Raw genomic sequence first — 20,371 nt, forward strand, 5'->3', positions numbered from 1 at the left:
AGACAAAGTCCTCTCTTCTATCAAGATCCCTTCTATTAGAAGCTCACTTGTACAAGATCCACTTTTATCTCTAAAATTGCCAGAGCTGTTATATGGCTACCTTTAGCAGGAGCTGGGGAAGTATTCTTAAATAGGCACATTATCATCTTCCTCCAAAGTGGGCTTCTGCAAATGAAGAAAATGCAATAGGCGATCTGTTTAATGACAAAATCCTCTGTAGCAATTATGTTAAATTTTTGAATTTTACTGATCTGCAAAAATGCTCAGAATATAATGTCATGTGAAAAGCAGGACAGGGCGCCTGGGTGGCTCAGTCGTTAAGCGTCTGCCTTCGGCTCAGGTCATGATCCCGGGGTCCTGGCATCAAGTCCCACATCGGGCTCCCTGCTCCGCGGGAAGCCTGCTTCTCCCTCTCCCACTCCCCCTGCTTGTGTTCCTGCTCTCGCTATGTCTCTCTCTGTCAAAAAAATAAAATCTTTAAAAAAAAAAAAAAAAAAGAAAAGCAGGACAGAAAACATATGCAATATAATCTCAATTTTGTTTAAAAAATACATACCCCACATGTGGGAGTTCCAAAATGTTAATAGTAGTTAATATCTACAGAGTTAGCCTCATGTCAAAGGGGTATTGATAGACAAAATTTTTATCATACTAAATTTTTTCTGAATTTTCTATAATGAACTTGTATTATCTTTAAATAGAAAAAAAAAAAGTGTCACTTTAAAAAACACCCCATATATTCTTAAGGACGACTGAGTCCAAAATATTTACACTTACTCAGTTTCATCTTCATTGTCAAAAGAAAGGAGGCAACTGTTTTTGATTTGCTTTTTGTGAGTTCTTTTTAACTGAGTCCTGCTCATTTATTTCATCTTCATTTGCCTTCCTCTTTTTTGAGCTTGCTGTTAAACCTGAGTATTTTTCATCCGAGGAATATTTGACTGGTTTTCGATACATGATTCTTCCATCAACTATAGCCGGTTCTTCATCTGCTTTGGCAGCCTTTATTTCTGCTTTAATTTTCATGACTTCTTCAACTGACAGGTCTCCCTTTTTTAAAACCACCAGTTGGGGCTGTTCATCTTCTTTGTCACTGTGATCACCATCTTCATTTGGGAGCTGAGGCTGGATTCTCTTGGTTTCCACGGTAGGCCCTTCCCTGTAGCCAACCTGTTCCTTAAAGCGAGCCAGTAACGCTGGTTCGGCTGGCCACACGTATGAAACCTGGTTCCACTTGCTCACAGCTGCTCCCGGGAAAAACAGGTTCCCCGGGGCCGCCTGGAGATGGTACACTGGCGACCTCTATTTGTTTCTTTCATACAATTTCTCTTTCTTATTGATAGTCTCTATCTGATGAGACATCATTCTCCATATTTCCCCTAGTTCTTTGTCTAAGCTAAGGTTCCCCTTAGCTTTTTAGGTATATTTAACACAGTTGATTTAAAGTCTTCTTCAAGTCTAATGTATGTGTGTCCTCAGGGGTCACTTGTTAGTTTCTTATCTTCCTGCAAATGGGCCATACTCTTGTTGCTTGGCATGCTTCATTTTTGTTGTTGTTGAAAATTAGGCAATTTGAATATTACAATGTGGTAAGTCTGTGAATCAGATTTGTCCCCCTCTGGCTTTGTTGTTGTTTGCTGTGGGTTGCAGTTGTCTGAATGACTTTTCTAGAATATTTTTAAAACTGTATTTCTTATTGTGTGTGGTCTCTGAAGCGTCAGTTCCTTTAGCTTCTGATCAGCATTTGCTGGACATTTCTTAAATGCCTGAAGGAAGAAGGAGACAAAGAGTAGGTAGAGGAGGAGAAAGGTGAAAGAGGAGAGAAAGAGGAAGAGGGCAGCGTGGAAGGAAGGAAAGAGGAGAGGAGACCAAGTACTTCCTGGTGTTTGCAGACTGACTCTGTGTTGGGGCACTCCTATAACTCCAAGCCGGGTTGCTTACAACTCGGTCTTAGCCTTCACTTCCTGCTTGGGGTGAGCCTAAAGATCAGCCAGAGGTGAACACTTAGGGGCTTCTAAAATCTTTTCTGAGCATGCATCCTGCCCCAGGCATGGGAGGTTTCTCTAAGCCATTATTCCCCAAGTAGCTCCTCCCCTGAGTAGCTCCTCCCCCAAGTAGCTCCTCCCCCAGCTTCTCCTCTCAGGCTTTCACCATGTCTATTGTTTGTCCCAACTGTAATCTTTCCCGCCGTGTGGCAACACCTTGTTCATTTGCCTTTCAGCTGTACTCAAGGAATGCCCTCTGCATAGTCCCTTCCTGCTTTGAGAGAGTTACAAAGTGGGCAAAAGAGAGGCCAGTGCGTTGCATCTTTCCTCCAAGGAACCCCCGGACAGGTCAAAACAGGTGCACACGATTCCTCAGGAACAAGGAATTTTTGTTTCATTTTGTTTTGGGGGAGGAGGTAACAAATCACTCTATTTGAAGGAATGGTACAGGTGAACAAAGTCAAGTGGACATTCTAACACAACTGAGAGAAGAGGGAACGGTACACGCAGCGCGTGTGCGCTACCTGGCATGGACATCCCTCGTGGCTGCAGGGAAGCCCACCAAAGGCTCAGCGGTCATCACTGTCCCCGGGTGTCCTCGTCAAAAAGATACTCTGCCACGCAGGGATTCTGGGGTCCCATCTTGTGCAAGCTGGTTATGTGATTGCCCAATTCTTTGATAGATTTCATCCTCTCATTCAATGTAGTTACATGAATGACTTGGCCATCTTTGTCAATGGCCGCTTTGTACAAGTTCTGCTTGTGACTGATTCACATTTTGCACCAAACGTGACTTCTGCCCCGCTGTATCCAGCCTGCTCTCCCAGGTACCACAGTCTGCTTTCTTGCTATCCTGAGGGGAAACTCGGCCACCATGTGGGTCCTACAGCGCCATCAGTTTCTCAGCACGGTCCTTCTCCTCGTGAGCTTGATGAGGAAAATCAGTGGCAATATTCCTCAAAGCCAGTTCATCGTGGTCAAAATAGAAAGATGTGGACGGGTAGATGCAGGAGGCACAGAGTTCCAAGTGGATCCAGTGGTTGATGGTGGCCTCCAGATCCTGGAGGTGGTCCGAGCCCACCTGCAAGGGGGACAGGGTTGTCGTGGCAGGTGGCTTCGGAGGGTGTGACCGGGCAGCCGGTGCCTTGGAGTGGGTCCAAGGGCGCTGTGAGCAGGTGTCGGCACTCTTGGACTGGGACAGCGTGAGTACCATGAACGCCTTTGAGAGCCTGTTCTCTGCCAGGCCGTGTTCCAGAATGTGAGGCTACATGGTGAACGATAGAAACTAAACCCCCTGGCCTCTCACGGCTCACATTCTAGGGTAGGGCCTCTCAGTCTTGGCACTGTTGACACTAGGGGCTGGATACTTCTGTGTTGTTGAGGGCCATGCTGGGCATCATAGGATGTCGAGCAACATCCCTGGCCTCCACCCACTAGATGCCACTGGCATTGCTCCCTGGTTGTGACACCCCAAAGTGTCCCCAGACAAAACTCCCTGGCTCCTCCACCCCCGCTGGGAACCACTGATCCACTGAGAAACTGGGGGGATCCAAGTTTCTGTCCTGTCTCACAGGCTGTGTTGCTGTATGCGTGTATGTTTACACTCCTGACCCTGTTTGACTCCGATCCCTTAGGAGCTGTAGTATTAAAGGATGCAACCACCGTCGTCGGCTTGCAACATGCCAGGTCCTGTACCGAGGAATTTTATATCCGCTGATGTGACAACTGAGGCTCCGGCCGGTCAGTCCTGTGCCCAAGGAGTCAGGGCTGAGCTGCTAGGCCAGGCACCCCTAACCGCTGGGCTATGCGGTGCCTCTGTTAAAAAGGAAGGGACAGGTAAGCTGAGGAGTCCGAAAGCCCAGGCTTTCGGTGCCCCAGGCTGTACCCAAGTTGACAGCAGCAGGGCATAGGGGCTGGGGGGCTGGGTGGCATGGTGCTCGGCCCGAAGCTGCTGTGGGTCTCTCCCCCAGCTGACTGGATGCCAGAGTCATGGTGGGGGCTGGTCACCAGGCGCGTGTTTGGGTGCTGCGGGGCGGGGCTGTATCTGGAGGCGAGTGTCGGCTTCCTCCTGGGCTGCTGGTGCCAGCCAGTGCCAGTCAGCATGGGGGCAGGGCCTGACCCTCCCGGCAAGGCCAGCTACCTCCCGGGGCTCATGGGGTGGGACCTGCAGAGGGTTTAAAGTGTGCTGGCTCAGGGACGCCTGGGTGGCTCAGTCGTTAAGCATCTGCCTTCGGCTCAGGTCATGATCCCAGGGTCCTGGGATCGAGCCCCGCATCGGGCTCCCTGCTCCGCGGGAAGCCTGCTTCTCCCTCTGCCACTCCCCCTGCTTGTGTTCCCTCTCTCGCTGTGTCTCTCTCTCTGTCAAATAAATTAAAAAATCTAAAAAAATAAAATAAAGTGTGCTGGCTCAGGTCCACAGCCGATGCGGAGTCCTGTGACTGCCGAATCCAGATGACGGGACCTGGAGCGCGGGGGGGGAGGGGTCACCTCCAGTACATGTGAGCTCCTGTGGGCTTCTAGCTGAGTGAGCAGTCCCCCCCTTCTCCAGTATCACCCAGACAAGGAGGCCCATACGTCCACTCCCTCTACCTCCTTTGTACCCCATTTTCCCCTTTCTGTCCATCCCCAGTGACAGATCTGCCCCTCAGGGTTTTAAAGTGTAGGTTTTATTATTATTCAGGTATGGTGAGGCTAACACAGGAGGAGACAGTCTGTTACTCACAGATCCCAGGAGGAGGGGGCACCGCACACCATGTGGGGCTACACGAGGAAGCACCAGGGTCGCTCAGAAGACAGAGGGAGCAAGGCAGAGACGTGAGCAGGAGCCTTTATTGTGGTTTCTACAGGACGGAAAGGCAGGGTCAACAGTCTCAGGACTGGCTGGTTTGAATAATCTCTGTGGGCTCTGGGGGGTAGGGGCAGGCCTAGCTGTCTGGCCCCGGGGCCCTGGGGACATTAGGGCAAGGGGACATTGCCTCCTGGAGTGTGGCAGCCTGCTAAGGAGGTGGTCAGAGGAGGAACGGTGGCAGGCAAGGTGTGTGCTATCTCTAGGGATCAGCTAGCCCTGGGAGGGGCAGTCCCTCCCACAGCAGCAAGGCCCTAAGAGCTCAAAGCATCAGAGTATAGAAAATAAAAACCACAACGGACACATTCCTCACCTCTCTGCTCTCACCACCCATTCTCCCCTCTTGCCTGTTTCTACAGCCACCCCGTTTGGCAGGGGATAAATGCCAAGGATGCCTCTCCAGTCTCCTCGACCCCAAGAAACCCGGCATCCCTAACCCCTCCTGCTGACTGTCCCCGTCACCTCCTGCACGGGCTCCATGGAAGCCTGACAGCAGCCCGTGTGGCCTGAGGGCCCCTGGTGGCTCCCCGAGGGCTCCTGCCTGCCTCAGCTTCAGAGACACACCCGCTCTGGATTCTTCTCTCCTTTCCAGTCATCTCTGAGACCAGAGCATTTTCTCATGGTTCTGTCCCTGGTCCCTTTCTCTGGGGTCAGGCTGAGGCCACACCACCGCCCCCACTTGGTATTTTTGCTGCTGATAAAGGGACTGGAGGTGCCTCCTGGGCTACGTGTCCAATTGTGAACTTTTGAATGCAAAATTCACTTTCCCTTTAGCCCTGTTGGCTAAAAAAATCAGAGATGTCTCTTCCTGGGGGTGGGGGTGAAAAGAACTGGGCCCAGGACACCTTAAAGAACCTGAGAAGCCTTTCCAAGTCGGCAACGTGAAGCAAAGACTGGAGCTTTTTGGTCTTTTTATGTGTGACTTTTGGGGGGTGGAGTGGGGAGAAAAGTGGTCCCTGTCTGCTTCATCTCGTTGTTCTCAGGCTGAGAATGTCTGGTCCACCCAAGGCCTGACCCTCAACCTGCATACACTGAGTCCTCAGCATCTAGTGGGAGAGACAGCAGGCCTGGGGTACAGCGTAGCTCGTGCCCCAAGAGAGGCAGAGGCCAGCCCGACTGCCCAGGGGCCGCCCCCCACACCCCCCTCCCCGACTCGGGCTCCAGAGTGAACGCATGCCTGTCCTGAGTTCCCTGCGGCCGAGGTAACAAATTACCTCAAGCACGGTGGCTTAAAACAATACGAGTTTCTGATCTTTCGGTTGTGGAGGGCAGAAGTCCTAAAATCAAGCTATTGGCCGGGCCAAGAGCCTCCTGGAGGCCCTGTGGGCCATCTGTGTCTTCACCCCTCCAGCTTTCAGAGTGGCCCGTGCCCCCTGGCGCGCGGCCTTCCTCCCCCTGCAAAGCCAGCAGCGGAGCACCTTCCAGGCTCTCTCTGCGCCCCGCTTCTGTTGCCACTCTCCTCTGCTCTGACCCTCCTGCCTCCCTGTCCTAAGGACCCTTGTGATGATGTTGGGCCCCCAGGATAACCCAGGATCATCTTCCATCCCCAGAGCCTTAACTTAACTACATCTGCCAAGTCCCTTCCGCTACGGAAGGTGACATATTCTCAGGTTCTGGGGATGAGGACATGGACATCTGGGGGGGGGGGGGCATTATTTTGCCTGCCACAGCACCCACAGAACACTTCTTGGGGGAAGTGATATATGGACCCAGTTCTGGAAAACGGTGGGTGGGGATGGGGGTGGGGGAGAATTCAGGCCCCTGGAACAGGGCACATCAAACAGCAGGCCCCCTGAATACCTGACCCGGATGTGATCTGAAGGCCCTTAACATCAGCCTAAGAACCTAGGCAAGGGAATCCCCTCTCCAGGCTTGGTTCTGACAAGTGGGCCAATTTTGCCCCCAGGAGACACCTGGCAATGCCTGGAGAGATAACTGGTTGTCAAGAGATGGCCAGAGATGCTACTAAACGTCCTGCCCCGCCCCCCATGAAGAATCCTCCAGCCGAAAGGTCAGTGGCCTCGAGAATGAGAAGCCCCGCTCACAGCATAGCTACTAACAGCTGCTTCCTGGCCCTGTTTCTCCAAACCCAGAGGGGCTCCCCCTCACCCTCTTGGAGGGTGTCTGCTCAGTGACCTTTGGCCTTTCATACCAGTCCCGCCTTTCTTGGGAAAAGCAGCTTTCAGTTCCTCCTGACCCTTGGCCTGCCCTGGGTACACTTGGGTGGGTTGAACACTCCTCACTGGGGAATGCGAAGGCCCAGGAAGATGGCTGGAAGAGCGGCCACGCTTTCTCCCCACCCCACCCCAGGCTGACCACTCTGGCCTCTGGGTCCCCGCACGCATGGGGAAGGTGAGGCAGATGGTGTGCTAAGGACACTGGTCACTGGGTGGGGACTAAGCTAGCTCACTCACAAAGCATGGGGCAGCAGGGGACAGGACCCGTGACAGGAGGAGGGGTGCCCTTCTTGCTCACCAGCTGTGGAAGGGACCCCAAAGTGGGTGGCCTGATTCACTGGCGGGGGCGACAGGGGCAGGCCCTACCAGAATGGGACAAACCCGGCCTGGGGTCTTAGTGCTGCTGGTCCTCCCAGGAAGGGCCTGCTTCTTGCTCCTTTGGCCAGCAAATCTTTGACGCCTGCTGGCTGCCAGGCCCTGTGCTGGGCACTGGCAGTGACAAGACTCAGCCAGTCTCTCAGGGAGCCACAGCGACTAGGGAGAGCAGGGCTCACGCTGGCAGCTGCTTAACTGAACAGGACCCTGTGCCGGTGGGGGGAGTGGGAGATGGGGGGTCTCACCACCGTTCTCATTTCGGCACCATGCTCATCTGTGGGAACAGGCGGGCTGCACTACTGGGGGAAGGGACTGGGGATGCTGGCCAGAGGAAAGGAGGGAGGCAGGGGTCTGGGCAGAGCAAGGCCCGGTGCGGCAGCAAAGAGAGGAGGAGGAAGGAGAGCATGTGTCCAGTGGGGCCTCCCCTCGGTGTGAGCCCAGCAAAACCCTTGCTCCTGGGGGTAGGAAGGCTGCTCTGAGATGGCCAGTCCCCCCAGCTGCTCCTGGATCCCCTCTCCTGCTCCTATGCTGGCTGTAGCTCATCTGGCCAGCCTCTGTGGACATCCATGGGGCCCCTCGCCGGGCCTGAGCCCCTGATGTACGGCTCCCCAACCTCCCACCGGAGCTCCAGGCCACCCCATCCACCAGAGAATCCTGCCTCCTTAACTGCGGAAGGCTGGGCCATGCGCATGGGTGACGAGGGCCTCCTGAGTTCCTCTGCCCACCTTGCTGAGACCCAGTGGGCTTACCTAGGGGGACGGACCAAACTGCGTGCCCCCTCCAAAATTCATGTGTTGCAGCCCTAACCCGCAGGGCCTCGGGATGTGACTGTATTTGGAGGGAGGGCCTCTGAAGAGGTGATCGAGTTAAAATGAGGCCATTAGGGTGGGCCCTAATCCAATGACTGGTGTCCTTATAAAAAGGAGAAAATAGGACACAGATGCGCACAGAAGGAAGACGTGTGAGGACACAGGGAGAAGGTGGCCATCTGCAAGTCAACGAGGGACGCCTCAGAAAGAACCAGCCCTGCCAACACCTTGATCTTGGGCTCCTTGTCTCCAGAACAAACCAGGAAGAAATAGTTTTTTTAATAATAAAACGATTTTACTTAAGATGTACCTTCATATACATATAACAACATCAAACATTTATTTAGGGGCGCCTGGCTGGCTCAGTCGGTGGAATGTGCAACTCTTGAGATCTCGGAGTTGTGGGTTCAAGCCCCACGCTGGGTGGAGAGATTACTTAAAAATAAACAAAAAACATTTATCTGATGCTCTCAATGTGAGGAAACAGATTTCTGCTGTCCCTGACCCACCCAGACTGGGCTGCCTTGTTACGGCTCTGCAGCCAGAGCATACCGATCTGCCCAGGACGGACCTGAGTAAGACAGCAGCATATCGGGTGCTAGGGATGTGGGGAGGGAACGAAGAGCAAGACAGACCCTTTCTCTATGGCCTTGGTTTCTCCCCTCTCCCATGCGGACCTAGGGCTTTAACTGCATCCTGAGGACATCCCCTTCCCTCCAAACTCAACCATCTCAGGCTACCGGGCCCTGGCTGAATGGGGGAGTGTAATAACACCCCAGAGATGCCACTATGAACCCATGACCCCCACCCCGCTGGGCTCTCCTTTCCCAGAGTGGTCTATGCAAACCTTCTCCTCGGGCCCCTCCTCTCTTCTAGACCCCCCCTCCACACACACACTGCTTATCTGCATCCTACTCATTCTTTCCTCCTGTCCATCCCCTTGGGGTTGAGGCTGGGGCCTCTCTTGGTGCTGGCCTGCACCTTCCCCTTTCTCCACTCTCCCCCACATTCTTCCAGCCTCGGGGGGAGGGCTGTGTGTCCTGTTCCCTCATCACATCATGGGCCTGTTTGGCCCTGTGGTCCCAACCCCTGTCCCCTCTCTGCCATCCTCTGGGAGCGTGTGACCTTGGGCTCACTTGATCCTTCTGTAAAACGGGGCTAATAGGCCCCAACTCAGAGGCTTACCGTGAGGACTGAACTGCATCCACACATGGAGCGCCTGGGTGGCTCCGTCGGTCGTGTGTCCAACTCTTGACCTCAGCTCAGGTCGTGATCTCAGGGTCGTGAGTTTGAGCCCTGCGTTGGGTTCCATGCTGGGAGGGGAGCCGACTTAAAAAATAATAATAAAAATTAAAAATTTTTATTGTTTTTTATTTTTTAAAGATTTTATTTATTTATTTGACAGAGAGATAGAGAGCACAAGTAGGCAGAGTGGCAGGCAGAGGGAGAGGGAGAAGCAGACTCTCCACTGAGCAGGGAGCCCGACGTGGGGCTCGATCCCAGGACACTGGGATCATGACCTGAGCCGAAGGCAGCCGCTTAACCGACTGAGCCACCCAGGCGCCCCAAATTAAAAATTTTTAAAAAAGGAACTGCATCCACACAGTGGTCAGCCTGGAGGCCGGGAGCCACTCTTATTCCACATGGTTGCGGGCCTCTACCCGTCTTTTCTAGCAGATGTGCAATTCATTAAGCCAGCGTCATCTCTGGGCATTTGGATCAGTGCCAAGCCAAAGGTAACCCACTGGAGACCAGAAGAAACGTCCTCCGGCCAACAGCCCTTCCTTGGTGGCTCAGGATGACTGTCAGTGCTACAAGCACAGGAGCAGAACATGAACCTTTTCCTACGCTGGGCAGGTAGCTTCCAATGGGTGTCTTTCCAGCTTCACTTGGCTGCCGCCCCCGGGAAAGCCGGTGCTGGGGGTCCTGGCAGGGCCAGAATGATCGACACCTTGGGTCCTTACCCTTGGGCCCCTTGGCAGACCTGGTCTGGGGTTTGCTGACCGCCCCCCGAACTGTTTCTTACCTTTGCTCCTTTGGTTCTTACCAATTTGCACGAGCTCTTAACAGACTGATAACACCTGGCTTGTTCCTATCACACAACCTGCTCTCGACTGCACACGGGCATCCAGCGCTGTGAGAAATGTGTGCTTTTGGATATGTTGTCTGGGGGTCTGGGAGGTTTGAAGATTTTGTGATATGGGGAGTGTGGGTGTTGCTGGGGGTGGGGGTTAGGACCCAGTAATGGAAACACCCGTCCTCGGAGCTCCTGCCCCAGCACATCAGGGGCCGGTGGGAGGCACCTTGCACACAGGCCACGGCATACGCGTGAGTCCCGGGCCTGCTGCCTGTGAGTCGCCGGATGAAGAACCAGGCTAGAGACGTGTTGCCACAAGTTGACTACCTGCTAATGACCGACAAGCATGAAGCCTCCACCTCATTTATAAAGAAAAGATTGGGGAAAACAGTTCGGTGGTTTCTCAAAACATTAAACGTAGAGTTACCATAGGACCCAGCTATCCCACTCCTAGGTATTGACCCAAGAGAAATGAAAACATATGTTCATATAAAAACTTGTCCGTGAATGTTCACAGCAGCCTTATTCACAATAGCCAAGAAGTGGGAAAAGCCCCCATGTCCATCATGTGATGAATGGATAGAGAAAATGTGGTGTTGCCACACGTGGAATATTACTCAGCCATGAAGTACCAATTCATACTCCAGCGTGGATGGACCTCGATGACAGGATGCTCAAACACTAAAGGCCATATGTGACATGATTCCATTTACATGAAGTGACCAGAATAGGCAAATCCATGGGGTCAGGAAATAGACTCGTGGTCGCCAGAGGCTGGGGAGTGACTGCTAACAGGCATGGGTTTCTTTCGTTTTGGGGTAAAGAAATGTTCTGGAATGAGACAGTGGTGATGTTTGCACAACTTTGTGAATATATTAGAAACCCCTGAATTTTCACTTAAAAAAAAAAAAAACTTTTAAAAAGCAGCACTGCAGAAAGCCCCGCAAATACATGGGAAACATACGAGCCAAGCAAGAAAGAGAACTTGTATGCCATGAAAAGGAAACATCAGAAATCTTAAAAACGAAAACTAAAAGTGATAGAGGCTGCTACAGAGTCAGGGTTGGACTGACGGTGACCGAGTGAAAACACCTGGAAGTGAAAGTGATTGCTATCGGGGCGCCTGGGTGACTCCGTCGTTAAGCGTCTGCCTTCGGCTCAGGTCATGATCCCGGGGTCCTGGGATCGAGCCCCGCATCAGGCTCCCTGCTTGGCGGGAAGCCTCCTTCTCCGTCTCCCACTCCCCCTGCTTGTGTTCCCTCTCTCGCTGTGTCTGTCAAATAAATAAATAAAATCTTTAAAAAAAAAAAAAAGTGATTGCTATGGATAACCCTCCAGGACAGCAGGGAAAGCCAGGCCACTCCGTGACCCCAGGACCCAGAGCTGCAGGGCCTTTCCTAACCTTTGACCTCAGGAGAGATAAAACACCCAGTGCTGTTCTTGCCGGGAAGATACTGCAGTGGAATGGTTATGGGTCAGTTGCAGAAAGATCATTCTGGAAAGCAAAATTTGCCACACTTGTCCAGGTCAGTGACCCAAGTTATCTCAGGTGGTGGTGTTCTAGGAGCCGAGGTTTTAAGACAAGAAGCGGACTGGGCGCCTGGGTGGCTCAGTAGGTGAAGTGACGGACTCTTGATCTCAGCTCAGGTCTCGATCTCAGGGTTCTGAGTTAGAGGCCCCGAGTTGGGCTCCACGCTGGGCATGGAGCTGACTTAAAAAAAAAAAAAAAAAAAGCGGAGCCCTTCCTGCTCTCTGGGGTGTTAACCATATTAGACGCTCTGCTCGGCGCTTGCTTTCTGCGTGTCCCTGAGGTGTGGTGCCACCTGCTTTCACAAATAAGCAAACGGAGGCGCAGGGACGTGATGAGCAGAGTGGTGCCTAAAAGAAAGCCCTGCATTTCTGTGCCTCTTCCGGGGCCGGGTTCTTTGGGGCAGAAATGTGCACACATAGGAACCAAGGTGACCCACACCTGGAAGGGGCCAGTCCCCTTGGCACATGGACATGACCTCCAAACTGTGGCTAACCTGAAAATACATGCTGCTGCCTAAGGAAAAATAAATAAAGCTTCCCGTTCTTGACACAACTGACCTATTGGGCACTTGAGATGGAATCAGATTGCAGCTGTAAAGTGTGTTGAGTGCCAGAACACTCTTTGGGCTTGTCCAGGCCTGCCCGGCTTCCATCCTCCCAACGAGCGTCTGCTTTGATGCCTCAGCTCTGTTTGGGAGGCGGTGAACACCGGACAGTGAAACCCGTTTCTTGTGTCCCCAAAATAGCCCCCACCTGTATTCGGAGCCCTGGAAATGGTTCAGACGTCACGGCTTCCCCCTCTGCGTCACTGGGTCTAATGAATCAGGGCACCTCCTTTCCACATCTGACTGGTCACCGACCAGTTTACTGATCCCACCTCATCAATTTCTGGAATCCTCCTCTCCAGACCCAGTCCCCCAGCCCCTGCCCCAGGCTGTCCACCCTTGCCTCTGGTTCCCTTCCCTCAAATAAATAAATAAATAAATAAGCAAGCAAGCAAGCAAGCAAGCAAATTCAGTCTCTCATCTAAAATTCTCTTTGGCTACAAAACAAATTCTTTTACATGCTCGTTGCCTAGGACAGGTGTATCAATTCCCTGCGGCCATTGTGACAAGTGACTGCCCCCTCGGTGGCCTAAAACAACACACATTTATTCTCTTAGGGCCCCGGAGGTCAGAAGTGTGAAAGCAGTCTTACGAGGCTAAAATTAAGGTGTCAGCTGGGCTGCGGCCCTTCTGGGAGTGCTAGGATGAAATCTGTTTCTGGGCCTTTTCCAGCTTCTAGAAGCTGCCTGCATCCTGTGGCTCGTGGCCCCTCCTCCACCCGCACAGCCAGCAACAGGATCACCGGCCTCTGCTCCGTCATCACTTCTCCTCTGCCTCTGATCCTCCCGCCCTCCTTCTGTAAGAACCTTGTGATTACGCGTCTCATGCGGATCATCCATGATCATCTCCCCCTCTCCGGATCCTTAACTTAACACCATCTGCAGAATCCCCTCCGCCAGGTAAGGTCACGCAGCTGGAGGTACCAGGAGACAAGGTCATGGACATCTTGGGGGGGCTGCTGTTCGGTCCACCGTAACAGGATTCACATACTTTCTCTGAAAAGGGCCCGATAGTAAATACCGTAGGCTTTGTGGGCCATATGGTCTCTGTCACCAGGCCTGGCTATGTAATTTTCAGGACCCTGATGCAAGATAAAAATGAGGGGCCCCTCATTCACAGATTATTGAGAATTTCAAAATGGTGACAAAAGAGCAGGGCCCGGTGAGACCACAGCACGCACGGCCAGGAAGCGGGCCCTGCCTGGGAGCGGTCTGCTGCTGCTGCCGTGGCCTGGAAAGCCGCCAACGGGCCATATGCAGACGACAGGTGACGCTGTGTCACTAGCAAACTTGACGGGACACCTAAACTATAACTTTCTCAGGTCACAAGATGCTATTCTGCTTTTGCTTTTGTTTTTGTTTTAAGGAGGCTCCACGCCCAACGTGGGGTTTGAACTCAGGACCCTGAGATCAAGAGTCACGTGCTCCACCTACTGAGCCAGCCAGGCGCTCGCTCCTCTTTTGTTATTTTTTTCAACTATTTAAAAATGTAAACATCCAGGGTGCCCGGATGGCTCAGTCGGTTAAGCTTCTGACTCTTGGTTTCGGCTCAGGTCAAGATCTCAGGGTCGGGAGATCATGCCCCGTGACGGGCACCGCACTGGACATGGAGCCTGTTTGGGACTCTCTCTCCCTCTCCCTCACCCTTCCCCACCCCCTTGTGCACTCGTGCTCTCTTTCGCTTCAAGAAAAAAAAAAAAAAGAGTAAACCTCACTCTGACTCACAGGCTGTACAAATACAAGTGTGGGCTGAATCAAGCTGTAATTTGCCGGCTCCTGGTCAACAGGATAAAATCCCAACTTCTCTGCCTGACTTTCCAGGGCCCTTTGAGGCTGGAGACAGACTCCCCAGTCCCACCTCACAATCTGCATCCAGTGCTCCTGATGGCTCCTGTTTCCTACCAGATCCCCTGGGACAAATCCGTGCCTGCGCTCCTCCAGGCTCCTCCATCCAGAAGCCCCACCTCGCACCTGCTCCCACTATATTTCGGCTTAGACACTGTGCTCCATGAGAAGCGGTGCTCTGTGCCTATCCCTTGTCACCCCCGCTGGATTTATGTGTATATGCATCCTCCTCTCCCTCGGGCAATGATGTGCTCAAGGGCAGGAATGCAGGCTAAGCCAGCTTTGTGTCTCCTGACCTCACAGGCCCTCAGAGATAGTACTTAGAGGGACGGCAAGAACAACCTAGAATTTCGGTGGCTGGCGTGTACTCAGATTCTGACCCCTAAGAACTAAAACTATGCTTCTTACCAAAAACAAAAACAAAACAATCCCCCGCCCCCAATCAAGAACTTCCTCTCTCAAATTCAGACCAAGAAAATAAAGATCTCTGAGACTAAACAGACCTGGGTTCCAATCCTGACTGTCCTTACTAGACCTGTGCCCTTGGACAAGTCACCTCCCTTGCTCTTTTTTTTTTAAATATGGAACGCTTCACAAATTTGCGTGTCATCCTTGCATAGGGGCCATGCTAATCTTCTCTGTATTGTTCCAATTTTAGTATATGTGCTGCCGAAGCGAGCACACCTCTCTTGCTCTTAAGACCGAGTCTCAATTCGCCATGGCCCACCAGGCCCTGTGTGATTTGCCCCTTCCAGTCCCATGAGTCTTCTCTCCTGCCCGTCTCCACCACTGGCCTTTTCTCAGTCCCTAAGTGTGCCAGGCTCCTGCCTGCCTCAGGGTCTTTACACTTCCTGTTCTTTCTGCCTGAAACATTCTGCCCCTCCCCCTTGCCTAGTGACTTACCCTTCCTGCCTCAGCTGCAACCCCACTGACTTGGGAAGCCTTCCTGGCCACCCCAAAATGAGGTTCTCCTGCTACATGCTTTTCTGGCACTCTGAACCTCTGCAGATTTTAATTATTTTGTAATGATCGTAATTGTGCGATTTCTGATCACTATGAACAAGAATCAGATTTAATAAGCACTTCACGCCACACTGTTCCAAAGGTTCTAAGAGTAGGTGAGTTCATTTAATTTTCCCAGTGCCCTCATGAAGTACTATAATCACCCCCATTTCGCAGATGGGGAGGCTGAAGTTCAGAGAGATTAAAAAAACTTACCCAAGGTTGCACACCTTGTCAATATTGGAGTTGCTCTCTTAAGCCTGTTCCCACAGGTTGACTGTGACTTCCGTGAGGGCAGATTCCCCCTCTGGCACAGTCGCTGTTGTATCCCCAGGGCAGAGCCCCTGCATCGGGCACACTGGGGCTGATTAAAAAGTATTGATGACCTAAAAGAAACAACATCCCAGTAGCAACGAGCACTCCGAGTGCCCAGATCTTGGTTTCTAACACCACTCTCTAATAAAAGAAACCAGGTGGGGAGAAATGGCTGATTCTAGGACTGGGGCAGGAAATATATGAGATGAGCCCAGAGCATCTTGTAGTACCAGAAGTAAGGAAGTATCCCCAAGAAAACCAAAAACCCCTAAACCAAACATGTTGATGGGAGTGTGCCAAAGGGTGGCAGGAGCCAACTGAAAGAGCTCCCAATGGCCAAAGCTGGAACAATTTGAACAACAAAATAAAGTCGTATTGGATTATAACCCAGAGCATGAAATAAATATCCAACAGCCACACTGTTATAATTAAATGATGGGTAAACCAATAAATTAGGAAGAGGACAGAAATCTCCCATGCAGAAGAATTCCACATAATTTACACAGACATCTCATGTAAGGAACACATCTCACTCTTTAGGTGTGTGCTGCACATAATGATTTCCTTCCAAAGTATACAATATAGAAGCGGGGGGGCAAGTAACTTTATAGTGGAGAAACCTGACAAATGCTACTTCAGCCCACAATCAAGGTCAACATCAACAGGTATAGATAATGTTGGCAGTATGTACCCTTGACAGGAGGTGATGAGAGTCACACTTTACCTCTGGGGTTCTTCCTCCCCCCCAGACCCAACATCCCAGTCTTATCACAAGAAAAACACCAGACTTGGGGCACCTGGGTGGCTCAGTCGTTAAGTGTCTGCCTTCGGCTCAGGTCATGATTGCAGGGTCCTGGGATTGAGCCCTGCATCGGGCTCCCTGCTCCGCGGGAAGCCTGCTTCTCCCTCTCCCACTCCCCCTGCTGTGTTCCCTCTCTCACTGTGTCTCGCTCTGTCAAATAAATTTAAAAAAGAAAAGATAAAAAAAGAAAAACACCAGACAAATTCCAAAAGAGGGGTACTCTACAAAATACCTGATCATTTCTTCTCAAAACCATTAAGGTCATCAAAAACAAGAAAAGTCTGAGAACCCACCACAGCCGAGAGGCACCTAAAGAAATAGGACAACTAAATGAGTGGATCTTAAAAATTCTCAACGCAACAACAACAAAATATTTATAATTATGGGTGCTGATAGGCGTTAACTAAACTTATTGCACTAATTATCTTACAACATATACACGTATTAAATCATTATGCTGTACATCGAAAACTAGCAAGTGTTACATGTCAATTATATCTCAAAAAAAAGAAAAAAAAAGAGAGAGACAGAGAGAGAGACAGAGAGAGAGAGAACCAGGACAACTAAAAGTAATGTGGCATCCTGCATGGGATTCTGGAAGGGAAGAAGGACATTAAGTAAAAACAAAGGAAATCTAAATAAACTATGAACTTCGGTTCATAATGTATCAATTTTGATTCATTAATTATTACAAATGTATCATGCTAATGAAAGATGTTACTAATAGGAGAAACTGGGTGTGGGGAAAATGGTAACTCTGTACTTTCTTTCAAATATTTCTGTAAATCTCAAACTGCTCCAAAAGACAAAGTCTACTAACAAGAACAAAAACAAAGTATAGATGAATACATGAAGGACCTCATTCTTCACCATGACGACCATTATAGCTCCTTTCTCACAGAGCTACTGTGAGGATTACACATAAAGTATTTAGCATGAAGTACACACTGGATTCAGAGCACTGTCCACCATTCTACTAAATCTATGCCATCCACTATGGGAGCCACAAGCTCTATGTGACTAAATTTAAATTAAGTAAAAATTAAGGACATTAAAAATTCAGTTCTTCTGTGGCACCAGCCACATGTCGAGTGCCCAAAAGCCACGTGGAGCGAGTGGCTACTAAATTAGACAGTGATGATAAAGAACATGCCCATCATTGCAGGAAGTCCGACCAGACAAACACGGCATTAAACAATGAATGGCATAATTACTTGCTCAATTCCTTCTGCAAATGCCATCTTCTCAACCTTCCCTACCTCCCTCTTTCAAACTGCCATCCGCCCACATTCCCCATACCCTTTCTCCCATTTACTTTTCTTCTTACCCCTTTCCACCACTTGATGGGAAATCCACCTGATGTCTCTTCCGCCTCCCCACCTAGCACTGCAGGTCCAACGCAGCAGCCGCGTGGGTGCCGAGCTCTTGAAATGTAGCCAGTCCACTTTGAGATGGCCCTGGGTAAGACATACCAGATTTCAGAGGAGTGGGGGGTGGGGGCAGAGGATATAAAAAAATCTCATAACCTTTTATATTGATTACACGTAGAAATAACATTTTGGACACGTTGTTAAATGAAACACATCATTAATAGTAACATCACCTGTTTGTTTTTGTTTTTTTTTTTTTAACTTTTCTTTCCTTTAACACAGCTCCTAGAAAATTTAATATGCACCTAACATTTGTGACTAACATTTTTGTCCATTCGCTGCCCGATACAAGTGACTGGCATATAGTAGACGCTCAATAAAATTTTAATGACTGCTAGGCTGCGCCTCCGGGAACCCGCTAGCTCCAACAGTCAACACTGATATAAGGCAGACCACGTCCCATGCTCCACCTCCTCACCACACCAGATAAGGAAACTGAGGCCCCACGAGGTGACGTCAGCCACTTCCTAACGGCACGTAGTGCGGAAACGTCGGGGTCGGGATTCGAACCCGGGTCCTGTCCCCACAGCCCTGGCGCGCTGACCATTCCTACCTGGCAGGGAGGCGGCGGCGGCGGGAAAGACAGGCGCGAGGCACACAGCGTGCGCTCGGCAAGGGGCGCGGCTCTTCGGCCACCGCCTTCCGTCGGCCTCCGTGGGCCGGGCCATAGCTGGCCCCCTCCGCGGCCATCGCCGGCCACCCGCGTCTCCGCCGACCGCCGAGCCCTTCGCAGGCGGCGCCGGCCGGAAGTCCCGCCTCCGCCGCGCGCCCCGGGGCGCCGAGACAGGCACGTCGGCCAATGAGAAGCGCACCGTGGCGGACGCCGGCCAATGGGCGCGCGCGCCGGGGGGGCGTGTCCGGGCCGCGGGCCGGAGCGGGTCGTGCGCGCTGAGGAGGAGCCGCCGCCGCCGTCGCCGTCGCCGCTGCCGCCGCCGCCGCTACCGAGGCCGAGCGGAGCCGTTAGCGCCGCGCCGCCGCCGCCCGCCCGCCCCGGAGCAGCCCCGGGCCCGCCCGCTCGCGTCCAGGTGAGGCGGGGGCCTTCGGCGGCACCCGACGGGGTAGGCCGCGGCAGGCCTGAGCTCGCCTGGCCCGGCCGCGGGCGCCCGCGGGCCTGCACCGGCCGAGGCCCAGGCCGCACCGGGCCGGGAGGGGACGCGCGCGGGCCGTGGCGGGCGGGCGGGGGCCGGCCGGTGTGGGCGCCGGCGTCAGGCCCCGGGCCGGATTCCTCAGCGGCCGCGAGGGGCGGGCGAGGGGGACACGGCGTGGGCACGCGCCTGGCGGCCGGGCTCCGCGGCCGGGGCCCCAGCAGTACTGGGAGCCGAGGAGCCGGGGGCGGGAGAGCGAAGCCAGAGGCGAGGGAGTGGGGTGAGCGCCTTCGGCGCGCAGAGGTCACGGCCCACGGGCTCGTTCCCCGGGGAAATCCTACAGATTCTTTTGTAGTCGTTGTCAGAAGACCGCGGCCGATCTGAGGTCCTTTTAGAAGTGTGCATACCTTTCGGTATGTATGGGAGTCCTAGAAAAATATAGATTATTTGAACGCCATCTCTAACAAAGCTGTTTTTGGGGCGTGGGACGTTGGGATTTGTAAAATGTGTGTGTGTGTGTTGAAAACACAACCTGCACGCAATTGAACAATGGGGGATGGATGCTTTTCCTTTTCCGGTCTCCTCTGCTGCTAGGCTTATTAAAATGGGTTCTGATACCTACTGTGTGCAGGGCAGGTGGAGAACTTTTGAATGCTCTGCCCATGGAGGGACAGAGCCCCCCCCCCCCCTTACCAAAAGTATGTAGGATCTGTATGGTCAGTGCTCCAGAAGTGGGAAAATGGGAAGGATGGTCCTACTGGAGAAGGATTTCACAACCTGGTCACTACTGACATTTTGGGTCTGATCACGCTTGGTTGGGGTGGGTGTGGGGAGGATGGCCTGTGTATTGTAGGATGTTGAGTAGCATCCCACTAGATGCCAGCAGCATCTCTTCCCTTTCCCCCCCCCCCCCCCCCGCCCCCAGTTGTGAAGATCAAAAATGTCTTCAGATATTGCCAAAAGTATCACACCCACGAGAACCACCACTGGACTAAATGATCTTTTACTAAAAGTTCCTCCAGCCACATCTCTGATGCATCGGGATCCAAGGCTCCCAAGAACTTGTACAAATTCAACTGTGGCAGCCTTAGTTTTCTTATCTGTAAAATGGAATGGAAAAATTGCTGTGCAGATTTAAGGGTGTGGGAAGCCCTAGCAATGGCCTGAGCGTGGTAAGCACTGAATAGATAATGTTATAGATAATCACCAGTATTTAGTGAGGATTTACTATGGGCTTGTCCCTTTACAGATCTGATCTTTATCTCCAGCCCTTGACATAGGTGCTGTTGTAATTTCCATCTTCAGGACAAACAAACCAAGGCTTAGATGGGTCACTTGTTACGACCAGTCTCGCACCGTAAGGTGGCTGAGGCGGAATTTGAACTCAGGCCCTCTGACTCAAAATCCTTACTCTTAACCATGAGATTTTACTGCTCTTATGATCACAAGTGTCCAGGGGATCCCAAGAGGAATTCCATTCAGTTGTCATT

The 20,371-nt window shown here is 52.0% G+C and overlaps 1 protein-coding gene, 2 long non-coding RNA genes, 1 other non-coding gene and 1 pseudogene across 5 annotated transcripts in view; 1 reads left to right on the plus strand and 4 right to left on the minus strand.

Annotated features, from left to right (window-relative positions):
• Positions 1-453: 453 nt before the first annotated feature.
• LOC116625751 lies at positions 454-2,522 on the minus strand (annotated as a pseudogene).
• A 550-nt stretch (positions 2,523-3,072) lies between these two features.
• LOC116625698 lies at positions 3,073-9,473 on the minus strand. Its single transcript, XR_004298127.1, has 3 exons — positions 9,377-9,473; positions 4,708-4,825; positions 3,073-3,800 (listed from the first exon to the last, which is right to left on the minus strand). It is a non-coding gene; the product is annotated as an uncharacterized LOC116625698 (long non-coding RNA).
• Positions 9,474-9,481: 8 nt separating this feature from the next.
• Positions 9,482-18,586, minus strand: LOC116625696. Its single transcript, XR_004298126.1, has 4 exons — positions 18,350-18,586; positions 16,599-17,823; positions 15,466-15,635; positions 9,482-9,520 (listed from the first exon to the last, which is right to left on the minus strand). It is a non-coding gene; the product is annotated as an uncharacterized LOC116625696 (long non-coding RNA).
• On the minus strand, positions 14,823-14,929 carry LOC116625970. Its single transcript, XR_004298147.1, has one exon. It is a non-coding gene; the product is annotated as a U6 spliceosomal RNA (small nuclear RNA).
• A 196-nt stretch (positions 18,587-18,782) lies between the features above and the next one.
• Positions 18,783-20,371, plus strand: part of ELAVL1 (ELAV like RNA binding protein 1) — a 37,047-nt gene continuing 35,458 nt past the window's right edge. The window contains exon 1 of one of the 2 annotated variants that reach the window (XM_032394471.1): positions 18,783-18,821. The gene's annotated coding sequence lies outside the window, so the exon portion shown is untranslated. Of the gene's footprint in view, positions 18,822-19,237; positions 19,295-20,371 lie in introns of those variants that run through there. The other variant, XM_032394472.1, reaches the window with a different exon arrangement.

The sequence above is a fragment of the Phoca vitulina genome, unplaced genomic scaffold, assembly GCF_004348235.1.
Source record: "Phoca vitulina isolate PV1807 unplaced genomic scaffold, GSC_HSeal_1.0 scaffold81, whole genome shotgun sequence".
Lineage (NCBI taxonomy): Eukaryota > Metazoa > Chordata > Mammalia > Carnivora > Phocidae > Phoca > Phoca vitulina.